At 35.1% G+C, this 6,670-nt stretch overlaps 1 long non-coding RNA gene across 1 annotated transcript; it reads right to left on the minus strand.

The window, feature by feature from the left end:
• Positions 1-743: 743 nt before the first annotated feature.
• Positions 744-6,391, minus strand: LOC110795607 (uncharacterized). The gene is made up of 5 exons (XR_002535340.2): positions 6,005-6,391; positions 5,715-5,762; positions 5,096-5,195; positions 1,747-4,057; positions 744-1,028 (listed from the first exon to the last, which is right to left on the minus strand). It is a non-coding gene; the product is annotated as an uncharacterized lncRNA (long non-coding RNA).
• Between the last annotated feature and the right edge of the window lie 279 nt (positions 6,392-6,670).

A 6,670-nucleotide genomic window follows, 5' to 3' on the forward strand; every position in this document is an offset into this window, starting at 1 on the left:
TTATTTTGGCATGACACCTTTTAACTCAATTTTTAAAGTTTGGAACTTAAGGCTCTTACTATGTTGGTTAGATTTTAAGTGAACTAAAATTCTTAATCATGCAACATAATCAAGCTACAATCTCATGCATATTTAAGACATATTTAAAAGCAATAAATAACATAAAGCATGCATAAGATATAAATGTGATCTAGTATGGCCCGACTTCATCTTGAAACTTCAACTTCAAACTCCGTCTTGGAAATGGATTGGAAACTCCATCTTGAATTTCACCATGGGAGGCGCCATTTTTTTCAAATAGGATAAGCTATAATTTAAACTAATTACAACTATTTGATGGTACGCAGACCATTTTTAAAGCAATAAAATTTGGTACTTTAGACCAATATTACATTCAAATTAATGGTACGCAGACCATATTTTCTATCCTATTTGGGCCATACTAGTCACTTTCCATAACCTGCAAAACAATACATTTACAATATACGATTCACGCATTCATTTATCAATGAATGGCCCACATAGCTGGTTAGTAGAACATATTATGCATCACATAAATATTTGCAGCAATTAATCAAGGCTTCCAATCATGGTTGTCAGGATCGTGATCCCACTTGGGATCGATGAGGGGGGTAGGATCGGATCGGTAGGATTGGATCGTAGGATCGTAAGATCCTAAAAATTTGAAAAATTGAGCGATCGAAATGATATGAGGTGACAAGTACATGATTTTCTAAGAAAAATAAGACCTAAAAACACATTTTTGCTCACATATGATCTATATTAGTGTCATACATGGTTAACACAATGTTACGAGTGTTATTTTAAAGCTTATAATTCCAAATAATACAAGGAAAGTATTTTTTAAGCATTACAACTTTTAGTAATTAATCTAAATAACCAACATCACAAATTAATTTTCCATCATAGCCGATATTTCCGTCATCAGCAAAACCGCTTAATGCCCTCGATGTTCCAGTTCCCGTTCCCGTGAGATTGACATCATCACAATCACCAAAATCCTGAACCTGTAAATATGTAATCAACCTACTGTAATAAAAACAAAAAGTGTACCACACTAACTAAACTCCTACTGTCCTTTAGAAGGACTCCTTTACATTAACAAGCAGTTAAGCAATACTCAACCTACTGTAATCAGTTTCTATTGTGAATGACTCCTCCATATTAACAAGCAGTCAAGCAATTAATACTCCAATACAACACCAATTCATAATCATATGGAGAAACTCCAGACTCAAGTACTCCACAATAAATGTACCAATTAAGGAATTCAGAGGCTGGTCATAGATTTAGAGTACCAGACGGTCCAGACATCCAGAACATCAAAATTCAGAGTGTTGTTAAGCCTAGTGAAATCAGATATTCAGAGTGGTCACAAACTCAAAACAATTATCACACACATTCACACGCAGCTCACAAATTCACAAATTGCAACTCATCACACGCAAATTAAGCCAAAACTCAGCAAACAGCAAGTTCCATAATTAAATTAAAAGAGCGAATTTGGGTAACTTTAATTGACAAATTTGGGTTAAAACGAATTTGGGCAAGAAGCAGGTTAATAATGAATTAAAAGTGCAAATTGAATATATAAATCAAATTAAAAGTTCGAAAATTAAATAATCAAATCAAATGAAAGTAGAAGTACTTAAATTAAGAGAATATCTAGATGATCATTGAAGAAAAAATGGTGAAAAAATTGGAAAAAAATCGCAAAAAAATTACCTTGTGTGCTGGAGATGCTTTGATTCATTGATTGAAAGAGGGGATACTTTGATTCTAGCTTCAAATTTAGTTTTTTAATCGAGTAGAGGAGAGGGGAGAAGTAGCCGCATAGAGAAGATCAGAAGAAGACAGTAAACTAGGGCGAAAAAGTCTCAAGAAAGCTGGTAAGAGGCACGTGGGTTTTGTTTTTTATGTTAATAGGGCTTCACACAGTAACCTTTAAAGTTGGGCTTCATTTAAATGGCAAAAAATCAGGATCGTTAGAATCGGTGGTAGGATCGCGATTCTATACGATCCCACCGATTCTATACGATCTTGAATGATCCCACCTACGATCCTGCCGTAATTGCGATTTAAGCTTCGATCCGGATCGTTTTGAAACATCCGGATCGTAGGATCGTACGATCCTACGATCCGGATCGCAATTCTAATAACATTGCTTCCAATAATATACCAATTATTCAATCCTTATTAATTCTAATCAAGTTGTTTTAATCTTAAAGGAATGTAGACCTAATCAAGAGTTTATGACTAAAACGCTCCCACTTAAACCAATAAATTTACATGCTTTACTAATTTTAAACATAAAATTGTATTTCCTAGTCTAACCGGAAACATACAAATTTAATTAAAATTTAAAGCTCATATAAATTATTATTTGAATCCTTTAATTTATTTAAGTTTATTAAATTAATTAATTTAGATTTAATCAAGGTTTTAGTTTTAGTAAAATAATTAGTATAAATAAAATTTATAATAATTAAAATATTCAAAATTAAATTCCGAGAAAAAATTAAATTACGAATTTTAAATTTATTAAAATCATTTTCCAACTGAAAATCAAAATTAAATTCAAAGCACATCAATCGGATCAAGACGAGGCCATGGGCTTGCGCCAGGCCCCGTCGAGTCACGAGGCAGCATCGCCCCTCACAAGTGATCGCATAGCAAGGCATGTGCAGCAGCCACGCGCAAACTCAGCAAGCCAAGCCACGCTTGCGCGCAACATTGCTTGCTGGCTTCGTAGCGCAACACCTACTTGGCGAGGCAGCGCTCGTTGTGGGCGAGCCATCGCTAGCTGGGCGAGGCAACGCTCGCTGCTGCGAGGCATCCCTCGCTGCCTTGCTCGCTTGCCTTGCCTATTCGCCCATCCACCCATGCCATCGCAGCACTCGACGCAAGGCAGGGCTACTGCCTTGTGCTCGCGTGCCACTCGTCTTGCTCGCTGCATCCGTACCGCATGGGCGACGAGCTCCCAGGCTCGTCGTCCCATGCCCGCACTATACAAAACCCCTTAAGGGTAACACGTAGCGTCCATTGCTTTGTGCGTGAAAGATTCATGAGCGGATTATATAAAAATCAAAACTTTTAAATTTAAATTTATAGACAAATTAATAAATCATATTAATTTCATAAATTTAGGGCGAAAAATCGAAATTTTTTTATTCAAATTAATTTCCGATTATCATGGATTCAAATCTAGGTCATAAAATTTAAAAATTTATCAAATTTATTTTTATGGTGGTTTTTAATCATGTATACCTAATTAAATTGTCAACTAATTATGAAAAACAAATCAAATTCTAAATTATTCGAATTTCAACAAATTAATTACAATTACAAATTAGGTTGTATAATTAACAAGCTTAGGCATTTAAATTTGTTAAACATATACAGTAGGTCAATCAAAAATTCAATATTTACAAACAAGAATCGCAAATATTTAATTTAACATCTTAAAATTACAAATTTTGCGTTCGAAAAACTAAAACCTCCGAAAAGTCATAGTTATGCTTCGAATTTGGGAATTCTAGGTTCGACATCAAATCGTTGATTTTAGTCAAAATTTTAAAACGCCGTTTACATGCGAAATACACTATAAAATTATACGATACCGACCATTATTGACTAAACTGCTGAAAATTCTGCGAACATATAATTAAATAATCGCACGAATTTGCAATTAATTACAAAAAATCAAAATTAATCATTCCTTTAATTCATTGCAAATTTATAAAATTTAACCATGTTAACTAATTATTATGGAATTAATTAGAGGCTCATATACCACTGTTAGGTTATGATACATATAAATCATATATATTTCATGCGGAAAAACCATAAAGCCAAGAATCTAAATTAATTGCCACATAACAATTAGCATAATTTAGGATACATACATGTGAAGCGTGCCTTCCCTAGCTGCTCCCGAACCGAACAAGAACAAGTTTAGGACTCCAAGCGTCGTCCCTCCGTAGATAGTCCACAGCACGTTCGGATCCGCCTTAGATTTAATTAACGAGAATTGCACCTAAGGTTTTATGTTATTCGAATAATTTGAGGCAAAATTAACGTTAGTTTTAATCCTTAAAACTATGTGATACTTGAAAAATTCCATGTTCATCAATTGTGAATGCCATCATATATTTATAGGGTTGGAATAATGGAATTAGAAGTCTACTAGGTTTCAATTAATCTAATTCTATTAGAATTATACATTAATTAAACTAGTAACTTTAGGAAATTAATCTTTTAATCTAATCCTAATTGTTTAAGGATTTGATGCATGCACGATCTTCAACACACACACGCGCATGGCCCACAAGGGGCGCTGGTCATGCGCGCGCGCGGAGAAGCCCACAGCGCTGCAGCCCACGACTGCTCGCAGCCCACGAGCTTTGGGCGCGCCTGTTGCCATGCGCGCTGGGCCTGGCCTTGCGTGCTGCTTGGTTGGGCCTGCGTGCCTTGGCTGCTGCTGCGTTGCCTTGCGCGCTGGGCTTGCTAGGCGCGGGCCTGGCCTTGTACTGGGCCTTGCGTCTAGCAAGCTCGTCCGATGTTTATTTCGTACTACGCGCTTCCGATTAATTTTCCGATTCCGGAATTCATTTCCGATTCGAACAATATTTAATATTTCCGATTCCGGAATCAATTTCCGTTTCGAACAAATATTTAATATTTCCGATTCCGGAATTATTTTCAGATTCCAATAATATTTTCAGAATTATTTCTCACTCGAATAGTTTGAAAATATTTTTCACTCGAAGCAGTAAATATTTCTCACTCTTCTAATATTTCAAACTCAAACTATTTCTCACTGGAATTTAGAAACGCCATTAACATTCATTTAATAAAATCAAGATTCTTAATACCAATACAATTCATTTTCAAAGAACGATTTAAATTTGCAAAGCACCATTCAATTTGGAAAACACAATTCAATTTTCAATACGCAATTCAATTTGTAAAACACGATTCAATTTCCCAATCACAATTTATAATTCATACACATACATAATAATTAAACACAAAATATAATTTCAAACATTGAAGATGGTTGGACAATGTGTACCTTCAATCACCAACACATAGACTCCGAGAACTATAGACTTGATTATCAATCCCCGCTTAATCCTTAATTCAATTCTGCTTATTCGTTCTCCACCAATTACCTCAATAAGAAATAATTAAATCAATAAAGACTCACTTAAATCCACTGGACATAAATATCTTAAATGATTCTCTCTTTTGTTTTTATCTTTTTTTTTTTCACAAACCTACTTTAGAATATAGGACAACATGTCACATATTCTACCATGAGAGAAACGAATTAGGTTGCTAGACATGGATTGTAAATGAAATCATATTTGTAATATTTATTTGGTCGAATAAATTATTTTAGAAAACTCAATCCTTTTTCTAAATTAAAAACCTTATTTGTGAAAAATATTAATTTGAATTACTCAATTACATCATCAAAAATAATATCAAAACTTGTTTAGTTCAATGTAAAAAAAATCATTTCTATAAAATCAAAATATCAATCAATAACAAACTAAATTCTCATACTCTTACAATGGATAAATTGAAAAGCATATGAAATAAAGTTTGGGTTGAGTCACACCCATAAGGAAACAGAAAGCAGAAATTTAGCAACAAGAACTTCGACAACAACACAGGGAGATCATTACCAAAATCAAGGAACAACTGCAACAACAGCTAGTCACACCGCCGCAGGGCTGGTGTTCCGGCGACCCCGGGCAAAGGAGACAAAGAGATGACAGGAAAGAGGGGGAGAGAGAAGAGAAACAACAACCGCAACAACGTACAAGGTGGACACCACCACCACCACAGCACGGTTCCGGCGGAAATCGAACAAGAGGGAAGGAAAAAACCAAAGAAGAGAAAGTTAGGGTTTGCTCAATTGGGAATTTCGATTTACACAATTCAATTGATTAATGGAATGGGTTAGAGACTTTACCAAATTGATAATGGTGGATTGTTATAGTGGATTCGTAACCACCGTTGGTGGCGGCGGTACGGAAAACACACGAGAGAGGAAGGCGGAGCAAGGAGACGGCATAAGAGGAGCAACAACAACGTACACGAGCAACACATAACTTAAAGAACGCCAGCGATGGAGGAGGGAGAACGTTGGTGGCGCCGGTGGTGCAGCAAAGTGACAAGGAGGAGAGGAGGGACGAGTAAAGAGGAGGGACGAAGGGAAACACGGGTAAGGGGAGATAGAAGGTGAGTGAGTGAATTGGGTATGGGGTTCTTTTTCTTTTCTTTGCGTTCCTTCCCAATTGTTCTAGATATCTCTTTGTACTTTTTTTCCTCTTTTCTTTTATTATTATTATTTTTCTTTTCTTTTTTGAATAATAAATATCAATATATATTAAACAATACTCATTTCTCAAAGGAAAACTAAATCTCTCATTAAGAGAATAAAATAAATTATCCTGAAATTAAAAGTTGCTTAAAAATTAAATTCGGATGTTACGCAAGAAAGGAGAGAAGGAATTGGGCTGAACTTGATTAATGCAAAACACATTATAATTTAAATAGAAGATTCATATTTGGACTTCAGAAGAATATAATTCATTGCACATTTAACTATATAAAGTTCAAATCATAAATTAAGTAA

This window comes from Spinacia oleracea, chromosome 4, assembly GCF_020520425.1.
Source record: "Spinacia oleracea cultivar Varoflay chromosome 4, BTI_SOV_V1, whole genome shotgun sequence".
Taxonomy (NCBI): domain Eukaryota; kingdom Viridiplantae; phylum Streptophyta; class Magnoliopsida; order Caryophyllales; family Amaranthaceae; genus Spinacia; species Spinacia oleracea.